The sequence below is a fragment of the Manis javanica genome, chromosome 1 (assembly GCF_040802235.1).
Source record: "Manis javanica isolate MJ-LG chromosome 1, MJ_LKY, whole genome shotgun sequence".
NCBI classification, from domain to species: domain Eukaryota; kingdom Metazoa; phylum Chordata; class Mammalia; order Pholidota; family Manidae; genus Manis; species Manis javanica.
This window is the reverse complement of record NC_133156.1, coordinates 210,007,223-210,029,178: the sequence shown is the minus strand read 5'-3', so window position 1 is coordinate 210,029,178 and position 21,956 is coordinate 210,007,223. Positions and strand designations below refer to the sequence as shown.

The following is a 21,956-nucleotide window of genomic DNA, read 5'->3' as shown; positions in this document are numbered from 1 at the left end:
CTTTATAACAAAACACTGCAACACATAATCCTTGAACAAGTGTAGGGATTTTGAATTATTTATACAAATTAAACATTAAGATTTCATATTTTCTCAAAAATGAACATGTTTTCCTTGTTTGATGTATGACTAAAGAAAAAAATGATATAGAAAAGAGGCACAGATTATTGAGAGTATCAAATATTTTCTTTAATGTCACAGATGGTGAAGAATATTTATAAAACTTAAAGAATGAAAATATATATAAATTATAGATATCTTATTAATTATAATAATATATAATTTATGGCATATTGATTTGCTGTGAACTGACTTATCTATAAATGCCAATATCTTACAGTATCAAAAATAAGAGCATATTTGAATTTAGGAGTGTGATTCAAGTGAAATAAAGGTAAATAAATAATTCAATAACTAAGAGAAAAAAATGAAGCACAAAATGGGACACATAATTGGAAAATGCCCAATATTTATTTAAAAATCAATATGTTTATGCAGAGAAGACAAGCAATGATTCTATAGCATCTTACTACGCTGATGGACAGTGACAGTGACTGTAATGGTGTATGTGGGGGCGACTTGATAATAATAGGGGGAGTCTAGTAACCATACTGTTGTTCAAGTAATTGTACATTAATGATAACAAAATTAAAAAATAAAAAACAAAAAAATCAGTATGTTGCATTAAAGAAATTCCTCCCCATTTCAGAAAGGTAAAAGCAGACAAAAACAAAGCTTAAAGGGATTAAATAAAATTATTTTTGACTGTCTGTTGCCTTCTATCAAAGTTTTTCAGCTGTCTAAAACATGTTTATAATAAAAACATATTTAATTGTTGCAGAAAAAAAACAACTTACCTCAAGATTGACCTTGGTTTTGCATAAAACATAATTTTATTTGCTGAGATGCACAGCATACTTCAGAATGAAAGGGCTGTTGTCTAGATCTCCTAGCAAAGGAGAGAACTGGAGGTACTAAGAGAAAAGGAAATAAAAATAATAAGTTACATACAAACAATATGCTTCACATATTTATAGATTGGGAAATTACTTGAACTGGTTGGAAAACCTAAGGGCATGTTTTTGATCAAAGATCTATTGAGCAAAAGGAACTTTTGAACCTGAAAATGCTGAGTTCTTAAAGGCATCAGCTCAAATAATACTCCTAGTAACATCCAACATCCATCTCAAATCACATCCATCAATAATGTGACTGCCAGCTTGCATGTTTCCAGGCACAAATAAGTATCCTGTCCACCTGAAGAATCACTAAAATATCTGTTAATACCAAGCCCCTTTCCCCTTGCTGCTCTTTTACCTGCAGCAGTTAGAGGTGATTAATGTTTATCAGACATTAAGTCCTGCCACTCTAGTAAGGATGAAAGGAAGGGAATTTTGAGCTCAGTGGTTCATCTATTCATGAAAATTGAAATGTAGAGAATGAACAAATAACATCATGTTACTGCATAATAGATGGGGACCTTCCACTTTTGGTTTCACCACTTATTCCTCTCCTTTGGAGATGAGAGGTGGCAAAAGAGATTATGGTAGCCATGCTTGAATAACCTGATGTAGTGAAAATAAGAGGCTTGGCCTGCCCTTACCATGGCATGTTCATATACATAATCTGTCATAAATCCTGAGGCCTACTACTTAGAAATAAAGAATGAACTAATGTTATACTCAACTCAACAGTACAGATAAGTATCACAGATAAAAAATGAAAAAAAGAGAATGGTCACACAAAATACATACTGTGAGATTTTTTTCTATATGAAGTTCAAGAACTGAAAAAACGAATCTATTGTGATAGGTGTGCAGGGTATTTACTGCGATGGGGCATCAGAGAAACTTTTGAAATGTCCTGTATTTTAATCTGGCTGGTGGTTACCTGGGTGCATATATATAAGAAGCAGCTCCTTGAATTGCATTTTATTATACTTCGATGAAACATTTTCCAAAAAATAAGTATTATTAAAATGGGAGCAAATAGATATAAATCTGCATATATTACATGTGGTAATCAATAACTTTTAAGCTTTTTCTTTTTTGTGTTTTAGCTACTCTAGCTACTTAGGTTTACTACTACCTAAGACATTTTAAGTCTTATGTCTGGTTCCTCTCTTATATCCAAACTACTGCATCTTATTTTTCATTCCACTCTTGTCCCATTTTAATATTTCGTAAACCAATTTAAATATATTTTCTGAAATGGGTATGTCTTAATTTGCATTAAAGAGAACTCTATATTAGTGCATTTGTAATAAATTTTATGAAAATTCTGAGTTAAGACTTCAAAAACAAAGTTAAGAAACATAATCTTACAAAGAATTTATACAAACTAGATTAATTTAGATAGAATACAAGCAACTATTACCTAAATTTCTATAAGCCACTATCTTTTTTCATGACTGGGAAAAATCATGATTTCAAATTGAGAAACATGATGTAGTACACCTTATATAATAGCACTTGACAGGAAATTAATAGAAACATTTTTGTTACATAAGTTAAGTTTTAGAAAACTGTTTAAACTTTCGCCTATGTATATAATTCTTTACACATGTGGAACACAGATAATGAGCCAAGAAAGCAAGGAGATTCAAATTCTGCTAGAAACATATAATCTACAGACATCTCTCTCTCCCATCCAGTCACTTTTAGCTTCCATGGAGGGTGAACGAAAATAGAGAAGGAAGACAACCTTATGCCGACATTGTTGGAAGACCTTGAAGATACTTTGCAAAAAAAAAGTCATACTTGACCCCTTGGTTTTGCCTTCCCAGAAAGAGGAATCATTTTTATTTTCCTTCTGAAATTTAAGTTTCTGAGAACTGTAGGGTTTCTTGGAATTAAACAAAAATCTAATCAAGTCATCATTTTCGTACCACATGACACGTATGTGTATTTTTGGTGATGCCTATCTCACCACATGACAGAATTACTCTATGTGGTGTGTCAATTATCCTCATATCAAAACGAAAGCTCTGCTGGAAAAGTATGTACTACCTTCTGAAAATTAACTGCCTATGAAGAACATTTCTTTGAATGTTTAAAATCTTGTGGAAATATATGCTCAACTTTCAAATGTATTATTTGATGAAATTTGTGCAGTACTATGGGAAGTGTGGAATTCGAAGGATAATTTTTGTGTCTTGTTTTGTGAGATAACATACTAATGCATTCCTATCATTCCTATCAAAAATGGGGGAAATTTTTTGCTTACTTGTGATAATAAAAGAAAGAATCTTAGCACTTAAAAAATAAAGATTTGGAAGAATTCTTATTTTAATAATGAAATGATACAGGTTAACTATTTACAGTACTTACAGGTATTTACTAACAAGTTTTCTTCATAACTGCAAGGTTTCAGATTATATGCAAAGCACCCAAAGTATATTAACCTTTAGTTCGTAAGGATCAATTATGTAATGATCTCCACAATAAGTATAACCATGGGATATAATAACATGGAATTTCTACTTCCCACAATCAATGGTGAATGGAATTGTTTTCCTGATTTCTCTTTCTATTGATTCGTTGTTAGTGTATAGGAAAGCTACAGATTTCTGTGTGTTGATTTTGTATCCTGATGTATTCCGATATCAGTTCTAGTAGTTTTGGAGTGGAGTCTTTAGGGTTTTTTATGTACAGTATCATATCATCTGCAAATAGTGACAGTTTAACTTCTTCTTTACCAATCTGGATTCCTTGTATTTCTTTGTTTTGTCTGATTGCCGTGGCTAGGACCTCCAGTACTATGTTAAATAACAGTGGGGAGAGTGGGCATCCCTGTCTGGTTCCCGATCTCAGTGGAAATGCTTTCAGCTTCTCGCTGTTCAGTATAATGCTGGCTGTGGGTTTATCATATATGCCTTTATTATGTTGAGGTACTTGCCCTCTATTCCCATTTTGCTGAGAGTTTTTATCATGAATGGATGTTGAATTTTGTCAAATGCTTTTTCAGCATCTATGGAGATGATCATGTGGTTTTTGGGCTCATGGACATTAGAATTTTTGTGGGATGCCCAATTATTCTACTGTTGGATGATCAAGAAGAATTCCAGCTTGTTGGCATATAGGTTTTCATAGTAGTCTTTAATAATTCTTTGTATTTCTGTGGAGTCTGTCGTGATTTTTCCATTCTCATTTCTGATTATGTTGATTTGTGTTGACTCTCTTTTTCTCTTAATAAGTTGGGCTAGAGGCTTATCTATTTTGTTTATTTTCTCAAAGAACCAGCTCTTGGTTTCGTTGATTTTTGCTATTGTTTTATTCTTCTCAATTTTGTTTATTTCTTCTCTGATCTTTATTATGTCCCTCCTTCTGCTGACTTTAGGCCTCATTTGTTCTTCTTTTTCCAGTTTTAATAATTGTGATGTTAGACTATTCATTTGGGATTGTTCTTCCTTCTTCAAGTGTGCCTGGATTGCCATATACTTTCCTCTTAAGACTGCTTTCGCTGCATCCCACAGAAGTTGGGGCTTAGTGTTGTTGTTGTCATTTGTTTCTATATATTCCTTGATCTCTATTTTGATTTGTTCATTGATCCATTGATTATCACTGATGCTTCCAAAATATATAAACATAGAAGAGTGAAGTCTATTTTGTCTGATATTAGTACTGCAACCCCTGCTTTCTTCTCACTGTTGTTTGCCTGAAATATGTTTTTCCATCCCTTGACTTTTAGTCTATGCTTATCTTTGGGTTTAAGGTGAGTTTCTTGTAAGCAGCATATATATGGGTCTTGCTTTTTTATCCATTCTATTACTCTATGTCTTTTGATTGGTGCATTAAGTCCATTTACATTTAGGGTGACTATTGAAAGATATGTACTTATTGCCATTGCAGGCTTTAGATTCGTGTGTACCAAAGGTTCAAGCTTAGCTTCTTTAGTATCTTACTGCCTAACTTAGCTCGCTTATTGGGCTGTGATATACACTGTCTGGAGAGTCTTTTCTTCTCTCCCTTCTTATTCCTCCTCCTCCCTTCTTCATATGTTGTGTGTTTTGTTCTGTGCTCTTTTTAGGGGTGCTCCCATCTAGAGCAGTCCCTGTAGGATGCCCTGTAGAGGTGGTTTGTGGGAAGCAAATTCCCTCAGCTTTTGCTTGTCTGGGAATTGTTTGATCCCACCATCATATTTAAATGATAGTCGTGCTGGATACAGTATCCTTGGTTCAAGGCCCTTCTGTTTCATTGCATTAAGTATATCATGCCATTCTCTTCTGGCCTGTAGGGTTTCTGTTGAGAAGTCTGATGTTAGCCTGATTGGTTTTCCTTTATAGGTGACCTTTTTCTCTCTAGCTGCCTTTAAAACTCTTTCCTTGTCCTTGATCCTTGCCATTTTAATTATTATGTGTCTTGGTGTTGTCCTCCTTGGATCCTTTCTGTTGGGGGTTCTGTATAATTCCATGGTCTGTTCGATTATTTCCTCCCCCAGTTTGGGGAAGTTTTCAGCAATTATTTCTTCAAAGACCCTTTCTATCCCTTTTCCTCTTTTCTTCCTCTTCTGGTATCCCTATAATACGAATGTTTTTCCTTTTGTATTGGTCACATATTTCTCTTAGTGTTGTTTCATTCCTGAGATCCTTTTATCTCCTATGTTGGTGAAGATAGAATTTTATGGAAATTATTATGATCACTTTTGAAGTTTGTCCCATTTATTCAGAATGTTGAACAATGTATTAATAAGCTTCTTCCACTATGATATTTAGTCTGAAAATATTTCAGCATAAATGAAAGAAACTTTCCTATAGGGTATTAGAAACATTTTCAAATATGATATTTTTAGTTAAATAGAATTAATAGCATTAAAAATAACTACATATTTGTATTTCTATTGACTATGTTATCCAGATACTTAGATTCTCTTCAGTTTTCTTTTTCTGGATCTACATTTACTGATCTTTTAATAAACCCTTCACCTTAGGAAGATTTAAAAAACATGTAAGCATTCCACCAGTCTCAAAAGAGCTACTCCCTGAATTATCGGCATTTTGTGATTAGAAATCTATATATTTGAACAAAGGCTGGGAACGGTTAGATAATGAAAGCTATTTTTACTGCTTCCCGTATCCCCCAACCCGTTTTAATACACATTTTTAAAGTTTGCTTTACTTTGGAGAAGGATATTAGGATTTAAATGGGATAGAGCCTCTTATTCTGAATAAAGTTAAATGACCACTGGTTTCCTCTTCTTTTTTAAAAAAATTTCAATCATCATGCCAGTAAAGAGTTATTTCTCAAATTATGACTTCAGATAACTTTTAAAACCAAAAAAGGAAGTGAAATAGATTAAATACCTCAAAAGTCATTTGTCTTCAAATATTAAAAATAAAGATTAGAAAAATCCATCTATGATGCTCTTTCTGTTCCTGAACTTAATTTCAGCTTTTGTGAGAATATTTCTCTCACTTTTCTTTATTAAAAATGGACTACTTTTACTTTGGCTGTTAAATAAGTTTTCTTCTTTTCTCAGCTAGCCTAACCACTTCACCTTAAATGCTATTTCTATGGAGAAAAGCTTTCCATCTCTCAGCTTACGAACAAATATGTGTCTCACCACTCGGTTTTAAGTTGGGAACTTTTTATATTAAAAATGTCTGTCTTTTAGTGACATGCTTGTATCATTAACAGTAATAACAAGTTCTGAAAGCCACTTTTCATTGCTAGTAGGTTTAATAACAGATCTTAGAAGTCACCATGGAGATCATCCATTCTAATAGTTACAAGCACTTAAAAACACATTTCTATGTCCATTTTCTCTTAAAAAATAAAAGTCTACTAAACCCAGTATACAAACACACAATAACAGTATTTTCTGTTGAATGGTGGCATGGTGGGGGTGGGTGAGAGACAGGTAGATAGACATCTGCTCACTCTCCATTCCAATCCCTAGGGGCTTCTGAGGTATATCCATGGAAGCTTTGGTTGAAAATGTCAGATCCAGTCCACCCACTTCATTTGAAGACATAAAACAGATCCAGAAAGCGTCATAACTTGCAGAAGTCAACATACGGCTCAGTGGAAATAAAGATGTTAGTCTGCTCTCCTGATACTGCCTTGGATACTGCTGGCTTAGACACTATTTAATTAGTCAAGTCATAAAATGAGACTGAAGTATGGGTTATTTATGTCAAATAGGTGAGCCCTTTCCTCGTTCTCTTTTTGTAAAATTGATAAAAATTGATATTAGGTGACTTTCAATGTGTAAAAATAACTGGTCACACTAAAGGTATCATTGAATATTTCTCATTTGTCCTAAGTAGTTTTGATTCCTTTCCAATAAAAATAATGTGCTTCTTTAACTGCACTAGTTCAGGTGAGGATGTAATAATGTGGGTACGACTGTAATAATGTTGAACCACTGTGTTGTATACATGAAATTAATATAAGATGTATATCAACTATATGTCAATTAAAAAAAGAAAAACAGAAATGCTATGAAGAAAAAAATCTGCTCTTCACTAAACCTATCATTAAAAGGATTCAGTTTGGAAAACCTTTTCTTCTAAAAACAAAGGAATGCCATCTTTGTGTTGCCTGTGGAGCGGAAGTGTTCCTAGACTCCAAGGCTCACTGTCCAGCTTGGTTGTTGGGTAGGTGCAGTAGAGAAGCAAGAGCAGGGAGAGCTTCTAATTGCTATGTATTTTTTTTCCAATAAAATATTTGGCTTTCTGTAATAAGTATTCTTGTTTTGTTGTTGTTTCTTCTGTTTTTCAAGGCTGTATGAATTCCCAGATGGTTTGCTTGCTTCCTTTGCAGGTATGAATTATGGCTTTCAGGTGTGTTGAAATGGAGAGGCATGAAAAAAATCCAGAAATGCCTTTAAACTGGGCTGACTTAGCTATAACGAATGGACTAACAGAATTTACTTAATCTTGAATTGTCTCATTATGTAACCCCAGTTGCTAAGGAAAACATACTTGTTTTTAACATAACCAACAGAGAAATCATCATAAATATCTTTTAAAAATACAGTTTTCCAAAAGAAAGTATATTGATGTGGTCAGTTCTTCAATCATGCCATACATAACAGTTACCCGCATTTGCAAATGCTAATGTTCTAATACATTTGCAAAATTGTGATTTACAAACAGGAAAGAGTCTCCTTAGTGTCTGAAATAATACATATGGATCAAGGCTAGCCAATAAGTCAACCTTAGATTATAATAGCACTAAAATATTATTTACAATGAATACAAGAGGGAATATTATGACTTCAAAAAATACTTCTAAATTGAATTTCAATAACATACTATTTCTGACAAAAATACCAGCTATAGAGTAATAACAAAATTATCAATATTTTCAAAGTGATCTTGTTGGGTGTTTCCCAAACTTGAGAAACTTAGAAATTCCTTTTGAAGAAAAATGACTTTTAGTTGTTCTCATTATAATTATATTTAACCTGTATGCATATAAACTGTATATATGACATACAGCTGTTAAATGTTTTGTGAAGCTTTAATGATACAATTTTCTCATTTCTGAGCTTCTACAAATCTTTGGTTAATTGACACAAATTAATATTCACTTAATGAGAATAAATAACTTACATATAAAATCTATGCTACATCTTTTCAGATCATATTAATTATTAATTATTAAATGATTGAAGTTCCCTAGCACTACTATTTAGTACTAAATCATTATAGTTCTATGGTACTATGTAGTACGATATCATTCACACAAATGGATACATGCTCAGATAGCGCCTATCAGTATACAGCAAGGAAGTTGTCATCTCTGAAAAATGTTTAGTGTTTTAAAGTTTCCATTGTGACTGAAAGCACAGAACTGAAGAAGTATTGTAGAAAACCTGTAAAATCCAAAGAATACATCTTGGCTCCCACCAAGGTTTGACAATCTTGTCTGATCCTACTGAAATGTTGAATCTATGATTTTTCCTAACTTTATTGTGATACAATTTACTCCAACAAACTGCACCCGTTTAAAGAGTACATTTCAAAAAGTTTTGAGAGATGCGAATGCCTGAGAAACTACCACCACGATCGAGGTACAAATAGTTATTTCTATCAACAAGATGTCCTCATGCCCTTTTACAATCCATCCTTTCCTCCCCCTTATGTAACCTAGCCAACTACTCATCTGCTTTCTATCCCTGTGGATCAGTTTGCACTTTCTGAATGTTTATACAAGTAGAATCAACCAATATGTACTACTTTGTATCTGATTTCTTTCACTAAGAATAATGACTTCCAGTGTTATCTGTTACCATGTGTGTCATTAGTTTATGCCTCACTTTTTGCTGCATAGTTTGAAGTGATTTGATCTCTGCTGTATGTCCGACAGTACTAGAGCTTGACAATCTCTACTTTTGATGAATGGTTCATTGACAGATGAGTTGGAGATACATGGTTCTGAGGCTGTGAAGAAGGACCGCTACTGCTGTGTTAATAGATGGAGGTCTACAGAAACCTTTCCTTTTAGTCTTGCTAAGTCATCAGATGGCATGGGAGATTTTTTCCTATATCAATTCTGCCCTTGAGAAATCACGTTACTTTTGTTACTGTATATCTTTCTTACTTATAATTCAGACTAGTATCAGAATAATGAATAGTTTTCTTCTCAGTGTGGAAGAAAAAAATTAACTCTTGCCTACCAGAAATATTTTTCTCCTTAGTATTGATTAGTTAAGGTCTCTAACAGTGAGGTTATTCTCAGATAAAGATGAACACACTACCTCTTTCAAATTGGAGGTTAAAACCCTAAATCATTATATATATATAATGATATATATATATATATATATATATAATTTGTTGTGTTAATGCTGTACTGTATAAATGAGTGTGAAACCTGAAACTGTGTAATCTTATAAGAAAAATTACGATTATTTTATGGCCTTTAAAATTTTTTCACAAACATTCAGAGCCTTCTTATTGTCAGTTATAAATGAGTAAAAATATAAAAGTAATATTTAGTATACTGTAACTTATAATATTAGAACTATTAAGAATTTAAAAAATTTTACTTCTTTGCAAAAAACTTCTTAAGGGTAGTCTGAACAATGGTTTCCTTATTCTTGTCATTGTACAGCTTATTAAATGAAGACACACCTTCTCTATGCTGTAGCAAATTGTCATGCTTCTAAGTTTAGATTAGCCTTCAATATTTTAGTCTCTGTGCTTCAATGTTGTGAAATACCTTTGAGAGTTTCTTTGATGTTGAGTATTTTGCTGGCATCATTTACTCTGGGATATGCTGCCAGTTTGTGAACTGAGTAAGAGGTATGGGAGCAGTAGCCCCTCATAGACAGACTTTGAAAGAAGTGATATGACTGGTTGTCAATCATGATGCATTTCTGTTATTAATACAGTAATTTGTGGGCTGAAGAACTTGTAGTAAACTTTGTAGTTTACACAATTACTCACAATTAATTCATTAACTGAAATTTAAACTGTGCTATGGTATTATTTAACTTAATCACTGTAACTAAAATTCATGCAAACTGGAATTATACAAAACAAGGACTGCCTCTCAGATTGTTTCTGTGTGGATTAAATTTTTCCTATAGTTATATAATAACCAAATTAAGACTTGAATTCTCTCTCCATTTGTTAAACAATTCAATATTGGACAATTGCTTCATTTAAAATATATTACCAAGGAAGATATTTGTCAAGTTGAGTTAATTTGCATTTTTTACTTGACGACCCAATAGTTGTCTTCATTGTATTCTTGGTCTATCTGGCACTTGAGAAAATGTAAAATTGAGGTTGTCCTCTATAGATTTAAGTAAAAACTCAAGTTTAATAAAACAAATAAGATACCAAAACACAGAACAAAGCACTTACTTTGCAATTAATTTCATTCCGTCAGGCTTATAGCAGTGCTTCGGCAGCCCATGTGAGTGTTCCTTCACCTGTGAAGAGTCACAGAAAAGTTGTGATGCCTTAGATTGCATGAAGTCCATGCATAGGAGAGTGCTGGTATGGAGGGAGTGATCAACAATTACATTTGCTTTTTAAAAACTGTTGGTTGAATTCTAATTTTCACCTCAGGATTAATCTATCTTTTCTTCCTATTTTTGCAAAAAGGTGAATGTAAAATATAGATATTTTATGTTGTTTACTAGGTAAAGAACTATAAAATGAAATAATGTAACAGGCAATTTCCATTAATTCGTGGCTTAAAAAAAATCTAAGTAAAATAACTTTCCAAAATATTCCCTCCTTTTGTTTCTTACTTATCATGTGGGAAAATGGGAGTCATACTGATTTAATTCTAAATTCTTAATGTGACAAGAATAGCAAACAATTAATAAATATTCACAACTTTCTGTTTGAGTGGCAGTAATCTATAACTGGCAATAATTTTGGGGGCACAATTTTAAAGCAAGATTGGTCTCTTCCTTCCTTCCTCTCTTTCTCCCTCCCTCCCTCTGCCGCTCCCTCCCTTTCTTAACACAGAACTCTGTAAACATTGAGTGTTGAGTGTGATGAATGGATAAAGTAGAAAGCCCCAGGGCAAAATAGGAAGTGCATTTCTGACTGAGCTTCATATGAAATGTCTTCCTTTTAATTTTGAGTCCCTTTTAAGTCTGAGTCTATCTGGAGGACTCCTCTTCAAGGAGGGTAAATGCCTGAGGGTATCCAGGAGCAGGGAAATGGAGTTTACCAAAAGCTGTGTCAAGTCCTCATTCCAAAATTTAGGAATTATACATCCTTTCAACCTCTGACCCTCCGGTCAGTAATAATCCATGATGTAAAGTTTTGAATGAAAAATTCTACTTCTATAATTAAATGGCAACAAATATTAAGCCCTACCTTTTAAAACTAGAATCACTTCTAATGTCATTGCATAATAGGATACAAAATTCTTTAAGAAATTGACTTTCAATTCTCTACATGTAGTTCACCTCCAGGTGGTCAAATTCTAGCCCTCAGAATATAGGATTCTTTTTTAAAATAGTAGAATGCTGTAGGGAAGCCCCCTGTCCCTGCCCACTTTCCCTACTGTTATATGAGGATAGCTGTCTGCTGCTTCAAGTAGGTCTGGCCTTGTATGGAGCCAGATATGTCTGGCCTTGAGAAATCTGAAAACACAGGGTGCTGTACTCATGAGTAAGGAGCTAGATAAAAGCCCTGAAGGCCAGATACCTGGCCATGAAGGCCACATGCATGCACGTCTTCAATATTTATGCAACCATGAATTACCACTGTAGCAATATAAGAAGTGCAGCTTTATGCAGAATAAATTGGCCTCTTTGAGCACCCTCCATGACAACTCCCACCGCCTTCTTTGCTCTTTGCGTTGCTCCAAAACCTCAATGGCAACCCTCATATCCCGACAAATGTACATGCCGATTTCTGCCTATTAGAAACAGGTCCTTCCCTCACTTAATTCTACTTAAAATGTAAACCATAACAAAGAAGACACAACCCTCAAAATCACTGAAATATAATCCTTCCATTTGAATATATTTAAAACCAAATTCTAACCATTTCTACTTGTACTATATGCACTCTGCTGCACAATGAATCACAGCAGGAAGTGAATAGTTGTATTTTTTAATCCCAACGACCCTTGACTTAAGATGGTACACATTGAGCAGAGGAAAATTGTCCTTAATGAGCACAGTTGCAATTCTTGCAACATTTTTTGATTTATATTCTATTTTCAAATGCTACAAACACATGTTGCGCCTATTCATCTTAACCTTTAGCTACTTTTAACTTTTAAATAGGTGCTTTGACTTCAGGCTAGTATTTGGAATTTTTAAAATCTTCACTATAAATTCAAGTTCCCTTTTCTTGCTCTCAGGGAATCTTCTGTGTTTCCGTATTAAGCAAAGCTTAACAATTTCTAGGGGTAGAGGGACTCTGAAATATCTAAAACTTTTTGTGTTTCAAACATTGGAGTTGGATGAATAGCTTAATCGTTAAGTCTGTGAACTGTGAGACCAAAGTACATGGATCAAATTCTAACTCCACCGTTTAGTATCTGTGGTACCACAGAAGGTTGCTTACCCTGTGTATGCCATGATCCTTTCATCTCTAAAATGTAGGTGATAGAACTATTTAGCACATAGTTTAAAAGATGTGATATGAAACTATTTCTCACACATTATGCTCAATACATGCTAGTTATCATTATCAGTATTATTATAATGAAATCTTTTACATCTGTTTCATTTTAAATCTTCTTTCAGAGAATCCATGGTTTTAGGTTTTATCCCTCTTGATCACTCACATCTAAAACATTCACCTGATAACAAGTATACCTATCCCTGGAGTTCTAGACCTTTCCTATGAAAATGGATATGACTGGGTGTTAGGCTGGAGAAAGGAAAAACAAGGACATGCAAACAGAACAGAGAGATGCCATAGGGGGAGAACAGACCAGACCCCAAGGTCTGTGCCATATATGGAAAGGGGGCAGCTCTCCCTGAATTCCATCCTGATGTGCCAACTGGGACCCGGATGTCAGCCTCCTCCCTCTTGGAAAGAAAAAAGTTTCTAGTTGACTATTATGTCACCTTTAGCCAATCATACCTCTCAACACCCCCCTAAGATAGTTTGCCCACTCCTCCCCCTCCTAATCCCTTATAAGCCCCCACCTCCCTAACCGGGCATGACTTCTCCAGCTTGTAGTACCCAGGCCGTGAGAACATCATCCAGGGGTATTTAAATAAATTACCTGGCCCTTTGTTGCCTCTCTTTGCCTGCTTATTCTGGCTAGAATTTACCTTACATATGGTGCTGAAACGCGGGAGGAGTGTGAGCATGAGGCCCTGACTGGCCACCGGCAGCCCCGCCCTCCTTCCCTGACCTGGGACCTCAGCCTGCTCTCTGCTGCGTAGATTATTTTCTGGTGAGTCCCTCAGTTTCTCCTGGTCAGCTTCCCTTCCTAACTCCATTTCACCTGGTCCGTCCGAAATCGTAGCTACGTCCAGATCTGGGCATTCAGCCCATCCATTATGAGTATCCGGGATACTCGCCCCTAGCCCTGTGGTGGGGGAGATGTCCCTCACCCAGGCTCCCAGGCCATCTCCCCTGACTTGGTGCACTTGGGACGCTGGGTGCTCCTCTTAGCGGGATATTTTTTGGGAAGTGGTCGCAGACATGAGGAACCAGCCCATGAAAGCAGAGGCTCAGACCCCGCTGCGGTGTCTCATTTCTAATCTGGCTACTCTGTTTGTCCCGGGAAATTCGCAAATGGAATTTAGTCTTCCTTTGCTCTGAGGCCGGGCATCAGTATCCCTTAGACAACCAATCTCGCTGGCCCCCTGAGGGAACTTTTGATTTTAGCCTCCTCACTGACTTAACTAATTATTGCCACCGGAGCGGAAAGTAGAATGAAATCCCGTATGTGCAGGCTTTTTGGACTTTGCACTCCCGTCAAAACCTTTATGTTAAATGTTCTATAACTCAGGTTCTCCTAGCCCGACCTCTAGTTAAAAATTATCAGGCTCTTACTCTGCTCAGTCCTTTTCAGATCTGCCAGAAAACCTCAGTCGCCCACCTCCCTCAGCTCGCAATCCCCTCCCCCTCTCTCCACCACCATCTCTAAGTCCTTTGTCTTCCCACGTGTCACCTCCATCTTAAAGTCCTGCATTCTCAAACATGCTGTTGTCCTGCTCTCCTCTTCCAGTGGCTGCACCACCCCCTCCCCCTCTCCTTCCACCTTCACTGCCCTCTTCCCCCACCAGAACAAGCCCCTCCCACCCTCTAGTTCTAGAAGCCACAGACAAGAAGCTGAGAAGAGAGATGGCAATTGGATATCAGTAACTTAAGTCTTTGTATAGGTTTGTCTATCTGTGTATGTTTTTATATGAAAAGTGTTGCTGACTGTAGTCATTGTATCTCAGTTTGTACGTTTGTGTGTCTAAGTGTATAAATGAAAAATATTTTATTTAAAAACAAGCGCTTGTGAGGATTGGGCATTCTAGAACTTCCAGAGAATCTAGTAAAAAAATGTTAAGCATGGAAGCTAATTTGAGTTTAGCTGAAGCAGGCATGTCCTTGTTGTTATCAGCTGCCTCAGTTTACCTAAAGTCATTTAAGTCAGTTTATCTGCTAAATCTTTTAAGGATAAAATGCTTAAAGGCTTAGCTTTATCTAACATTCAGTAAAAGTTTTGTAAGTAATCTAGCATAGTTGCTAAAAATAAGTAAACAAGCCTAGCAAATAAATATCTTAATAATAATACTGTATTAATGTATAACAGTATATATATATATATATATATGAAAACAGCCTGAGAATTTTTGTAGTAACCAAAATTCTTAAAGTTTGCTAAGTTATATAGACGTATTTTGTGCCTAATAAGAAATTGTGCTATAAAGCACATTTCCAAAAATGATAATATACATTCATGAATGTATCAATCTGAAGAATGCTAGTGTAACAGTTTACAGTAGCCTATTTTTCAGTGTTCACTGAAGGTTAAAGTAATAGTTTTAAGTTATCAAAGCAGTTTCTTATGCTTAAAGTCTCAGTGAGTTGTCAGTCTTTAAGAAAATGAGATCTTAATATTAAGAAGACTGAAAGCTAAACTTTGATAACTGTGTAACCTTTATTTGCCTTTGAAGTACTTTGTTGTTATTCTAGTTAACTGGATAAGTATTGCTTCATAGCAACCTATAATCCTATTTAAGCAAGTGCCTTAAAACTTTTAACAACTTCCCAAAATCAAATTCAAAAAGGTACTTTTACCTCTAGTTAACTCTGATATTTTCCAGAGAGCCCCTGGAACATGTCAGAGAAATTTTTTCCTCATTGGAGAAAGTATTTAGCTAATTTGGCTTATTTATCTGATATATAATTACCTGCTTAATTACCTGGAAAGCACTGTCAAAGAGAATGATGCTAAACTTTGTTACTGAATGTTTTTTTGTTACAGAAATATCAGAATTTCCCTATGACAACTGTCTTATAGTAAGCTCTCATCAGATCTTTAACCATGGTCATTTGTACGTCTTTTGCCATTTATAGTCACTGTTTCATTACTCCTACACTAGTAAAGAACTAGATTTCAGCAGAACAGGTACTGGTTACATAGGATTAAGTGAACTAAAGAAGATAGTTTTGTGACTTTTTGTTTCAGATGTTGCTGATAAAGTGTTTTAAGCTTTTTCTCTTAAGCTGACAACAGTTTCATGAATGACAATGCCTTTATAAGCAGAATTGAAACATTTATCTTTCTCTCTACCTGACCCCTCAAGAATTTAAAAGCTTTCAGTATTTTTATGTTTCATGGCAGTATGTTTATTTGCATAAGTTCAAGAAGAACCTGCATTCCTTGTAAGAGGACCAATTAAAAACACTGGTTATACTACCAAAGCTTTGACTAGAATGTCAAACCTGAGAGACACGTGCATAAACTCAGATATGAACAGACAGCTTTAAGGAACTAAGATTAACTTTATGGAGCCAACAAAGCCCCTTAAAAAAAAACTGGCCTGGTACCTTGCTTACAGAGTTCCCAGCAGCCTTACCAGGTGAGTAAAGAAGGTCACTTCCTGGCAGGTGCAGGAACCTCAAGAAGAGGTTCACCCAAATCTACAGGTACTGCAGGCACAACATGATCGCAAGTCTGGCTTGGCTTTCTGGCCTCGAGAGGCCCTTAAAAGTCCCATCTGAAATTCCTTACAAAAAGTTCCAGCAAAGCAGATTTAAAAGAGCCTGTGTAATTAATTGCTCTTCTTGCTGCACTTATGCAAATAATCAAGCCAACTGTTAATTATTTTCTTAATCTAGCTACTTCTAATAAAAAGTAAGGATGATTTTAGAGAAAAGTATTGTTCCAATAATGCAGTCTTATCTATACTAAATCCTAATACTACTCATTGAGATGTAAACTCGTTCCAGAATTTCAGTCCCCCATAACAGCCTGGCTAATGCCCCTATTGGGCCCCTTAAAAACAGTTTGAGGTTTACTCTTAGTTGCCCCTTGTGTCCTCAGGTTCCTACAACAGCAGCTAACCCAGATGACCCAAGTCACCACCAACCAGATGTTACTTCACCGTCACGCACCTCTTCCACTGAACCCCCTCCTTCGGCCTTATACCAGCCTCAAACCCCCACGATGCCCCTTGTCAGCCGGAAGTAGCCAGATTGAGTCGTCGCCCATTATGACCAAAAGGCTGGAATGTTAGGCTGGAGAAAGGAAAAACAAGGACATGCAAACAGAACAGAGAGATGCCATAGGGGGAGAACAGACCAGACCCCAAAGTCTGTGCCGTATATGGAAAGGAGGCAGCTCTCCCTGAATTCCATCCTGATGTGCCAACTAAGACCCGGATGTCAGCCTCCTCCCTCTTGGAAGGAAAAAAGTTTCTAGTTGACTATTATGTCACCTTTAGTCAATCATACCTCTCAACACCCCCTTAAGATAGTTTGCCCACTCCTCCCCCTCCTAATCCCTTATAAGCGCCCCACCTCCCTAACCGGGCGTGACTTCTCTGGCTTGTAGTACCCAGGCCAGGAGAACATCACCCGGGGGTATTTAAATAAATAACCTGGCCCTTTGTTGTCTGCTTATTCCGACTAGAATTTACCTTACACTGGGAATAACTTAAGAAGTATTAGAAAGCCTCTTCCAATACTTGAAGAAACTTTAGTTTCCTATAAGGCACCATATGCTGTAATTACTTTTGTGGCCTGAATGTGACAATCTGGTTAAAAATAGTAGAAGTTATGTTCAAAATATCTTATTTTCTGTGAGATATGGTCTCTCAGGAAAGAGTGCTCTCATTTCAAATAAGTATTTCAAGTTGGCCAGTTTAAGTTCATTGTAATAATATTAAATGAACATTTTAAAAATGCATTGTTTACTGATTACAACAAAGCATTTTTTTTAATTGAGAAACAAAAGTTCGTCATTTCACCCAATAATTCTTCATCATTATGTAGAAAGCAGTGCTTTTTAGTAGAACTCTAAAAGAAAATGCATTCCATCATTTACAAAAAAATCAAAGGCAAGATCACCTCAAGTAAGTCTTTCCTTTCCATAAAGTACAGTCATTAAGTCCTGTATTATAGTTTTCCATGCTATATGTTGAGCATATAAAAACTGCCCTTTCTTTTCAAATTCATATTGGTAGAAATAGAAATGTAAGAAGCTTAAAGATAAAACAGACCATTTTAAAGAAAGAGACAATATTATTTTGACCGGATTTCTTTTTTTTTACATAAATTAAAATTTTAAATCATCCAACATTTGATATGTAGAGAAAAGGCAGTAAGTACAGAATAATGAGAATTAGTCACTGTGCCTATATTTGTCTAAGTACATAATTCTCCAAAACAATATTGCAGATGTAATTTTCAGCTGAATATTTAAAGTCAATTTGGTTGATTTTTCCTCTTGGTTATGAAATATTTCATGTAGTTTCTCATAAGGCATCAATCCATTGTATCAAATATTTAGTCAGCATCTGACAGGTGCTAAACAATTTTTCAGGCTTTAAGAAATTAAAATCTGAGTGAAATATGTGACTCCCTCTCAAAGAGCTCAATCTTTTGCATGTGTAGTTTTATTAAGAGACAAACTTGAAAATTTGATGAGGTTAATTTTAAAGTTGTAATTTTGTTTCTTAATCATATCACCTACTTAAATAGTTTCACCTGCCTGACCCCTGGCAGAGGTATCATTATGCAATGATCTTGGAAGCAAACTGTGTTTTAGTTGGTCTGTCCAGACAAGCTCAGAAATTGATCAGTGCAGCATTTTATATACCTCTTGATGGCCTCAATAGTTTTTATATCAACTCAATTACACTGACTACAAAGCCTTTTATTCACTTTATTTTCCAGCAATGTTGTATATAAAGATATCAATAAACAAGATACAAATCACAAAAATATGATATATATTAAAATTGTCTTTGGTTTAGGATAAAGTGAAACCCAGCACCCAAGGTCATGCTAACAGTTGGACTAAGTGACATAGAGCATGTGGAACTAGACAAGAATTTTTTAAAACAGTTATTTGAATACTTCTGTAATATTGTTTATATTATAGAAATAATATAATGAAGAATATGTTATATATTAGAAATCGTCTCGGAGGTAGCTTTTTGTAGAATCACAGGTTATTCAAACTTACATCATTTATTCAGATATTTTTTTAAAAAGAAACAATTACTTTCATTCTATGGAAATAGAAAGGGTCAGGAAGACTAACATTTTGACATCCAAAAACCATTAGTTTGCTAAGGCCTAAAAGTTCCTTTAACAAAGATATTACACAGCAACTAATCTGTGGTAAATAGGGTCAAAATATTAAAACTAAATGCAGTGTTGATGGAAAATGATGAAAACTAATTTGTATAATTTTACAATGTTTACTTTCATCTTTTTCTTTCTCATAATTTTCAATATTCATTCTATATAATTATTTGTAATTTAAAAAATATATCATTATCAAATTATGTTGAGGAGAATAATTTAAAAAATTAGGCTTTACCTACTTACCTCTTTTCACATGGGTATTAGAAGAGAGAAGAAAATATTTGTATTTCTAATTCTCCATGGATAGAAAGTCAAACTAGGAAGGAAAGCATTAAGTAAATGTTTATATTTTTAAAACAGTCTTCCTTCTGTATCTACTTTCAAATTCTGCTTTAAAGAAAATTTACAAGTTTCTCCCCAAAGCCAGTTATCCCATATTTTCTCCCTAAAACAGTATTCTCTTCTATTTTCAGTAATTTTAATTACTTCTCCCCTTCCTTATATAAAATAAAATATACATGAGGAGACTAATCCCTATGTAACAGCCTTTTCTCTGTAAGTATATGTAAGTATATTATACACATAGCTGAGAATCTGCCAAAATAAATTATATCTCTGAAATTGTTTCTTGCTTGGTATTATTTCAGTATGTAATACTTTAGTTCTTTATAACAGAAGAGATGAAAAAATATGTTAAACCTAAATTCATTATTTCTGGGATGATTTTATTTGAATAGCTCACCTTTATTTTTCTATCATTAAAAAAAAATCACTGGCTGGTTGCTCAGTTGGTTAGAGTATGGTGCCAATAAAAAAAAAACACTGAAATTATTTTTTTTCCCAAAAGAAAATTATATACTCTGACTTCTCAGAGCAAGAGATACTTTTCTTTTGCATTTCAGCTCTTTTTCAATTATGGAGGAAACTATGAATCTCAAATTAGCAATGATCATAGAAGAGTACTGACTCTTGAATGGCTTATGAATAGGTCTGCATAGGAATTCCCTAGTGGTTTTCTAAAGTATGGTTTACGATTGCAGAAGACATACACCTAGGATCTGAAATTTAGAAAGTCAAAATATAAAATGCTGAATGTACATTTTATACATGTACAAACATGGTGATGACAATGTTTCATTTTCCTCAGATAATGGTGGACCTCCAAATGTCCAAACACCCAATGGTTCCCCCCCACCAAAATCATTAAATTATAATTCTGCTCTAAAAAATGTCATAAAATATGTAAAAATGAAGTGACTTAAAGATGTTTGGTGATATAATTCTTTCTGCTTTGGTGAATTTCTCAATGATGTGGCCAACCAAGTAAACTTTTCCTTTTTATTTTTGTGAATTTTTAATGTATAAATATACAAACATCCAAAGAGCTTTTCAATTGCAGTGTTTTTATAAATGGAAAAATATGTATGTTCATATCTATAACCATATCCACCAAGATACCTTCGGATGGAAGACATAAGATAAATAAAAGCAAAGTTTCACTCATAAGTATTAATATAAAGAAGAGAAATTCTTTCAGTGTTGCACAGGCAAATTTCCTATATTAATCTGAAAAAGCTTTGAAGTAAAATTGTATAAAATATGTTCACACTTGTCATTGTTTTCCTTATATTGTCTTCCTAATTAATATTATGCTCTTAAAAAGTGGCTATAATTTTGAAATATATGTACATGTTGCTCCCTGATCTGAAAACCTTCCTTTAAAATTATTTGTTTGACAATGGTTCAAGGAATTGGTGGTCACACTTTCTTGTTGTACACTAAACTATAGAAATGCAAATACTTGTCCTCTAGAATCACTATTTAGTTGTGAAAGTTCTGCCATTTCTAACAATCTTGATTCTGAATATATCTCATTTTAGATGATGATGACAATGTTTCATTTTCCTCAGATAATGGTGGATCTCCTGGAGGTAAAAACATTACCAAATGTCCAAACACCCAATGGTTCCCCCCCAAACAATCATTAAATTGTAATCTGCTCTTTAAAGAATGTCATAAAATATATAAAAATGAAGTGACTTAAAGATGCTTGGTGATATAATCCTTTCTGCTTTGGGCCTTTCCTCTCCTTTGAGGAAAAAGCTTTATCTGTTGCTTTATTAGTATCTCAGAGTTGAACCCGTGTCACACAATAAAGTTGTAAGTGGAATACCACATCTTATTTGACTGTTGAAGTGCTTACTTTTGTGCTCTCAATTTTTCCACTGTAATGCAAATGTCAAGTGTTTTGTTGATCATTTTCCCCCAAAGACCAGTAGATTTAGAGTTGGACAATAACCTTGGCCATAGCAGTACCTTATAACACGATCTGAGATTACACAATTTTACCAGGCAGTAAATCAAGTCTTTGGAGGACCTGCTGGCTCATTCGGTGACTTCACCTGAAAAATTTTTTAGGGGGCCCTTCAGTAATGGGCATATGTTTGTGAATGTATTCCTGAGGACAATTTTTTAGAACTATTCCAGAATGAAATTGGCTCTTCTCATATTTTATACACAGTAAAATGCTTTTCCCACAGTTGAACAACATTTTGAACAGTTGATTTGCATAAAACAAAGACATCTCAAGTCTCAAGCAAATGTCATAAAGTGATGTCAACCAGAAAATTACTTTTTCCCATTTCATTTTCCTAATAATAGCTATACTTATAGAGGAGTTAGCATACTGCAGTTAGAAAATAGAAAGAGGACTAATGATGTCATTCCTAAAAACTGAAAACAAATCAGAAAAGAG

At 34.6% G+C, this 21,956-nt stretch overlaps 1 long non-coding RNA gene across 1 annotated transcript; it reads right to left on the bottom strand.

The window, feature by feature from the left end:
- Window positions 1–856: 856 nt before the first annotated feature.
- LOC140850022 (uncharacterized) lies at window positions 857–21,371 on the bottom strand. Its single transcript, XR_012132668.1, has 3 exons — window positions 19,445–21,371; window positions 10,820–10,887; window positions 857–974 (listed from the first exon to the last, which is right to left on the bottom strand). It is a non-coding gene; the product is annotated as an uncharacterized lncRNA (long non-coding RNA).
- Window positions 21,372–21,956: the final 585 nt, after the last annotated feature.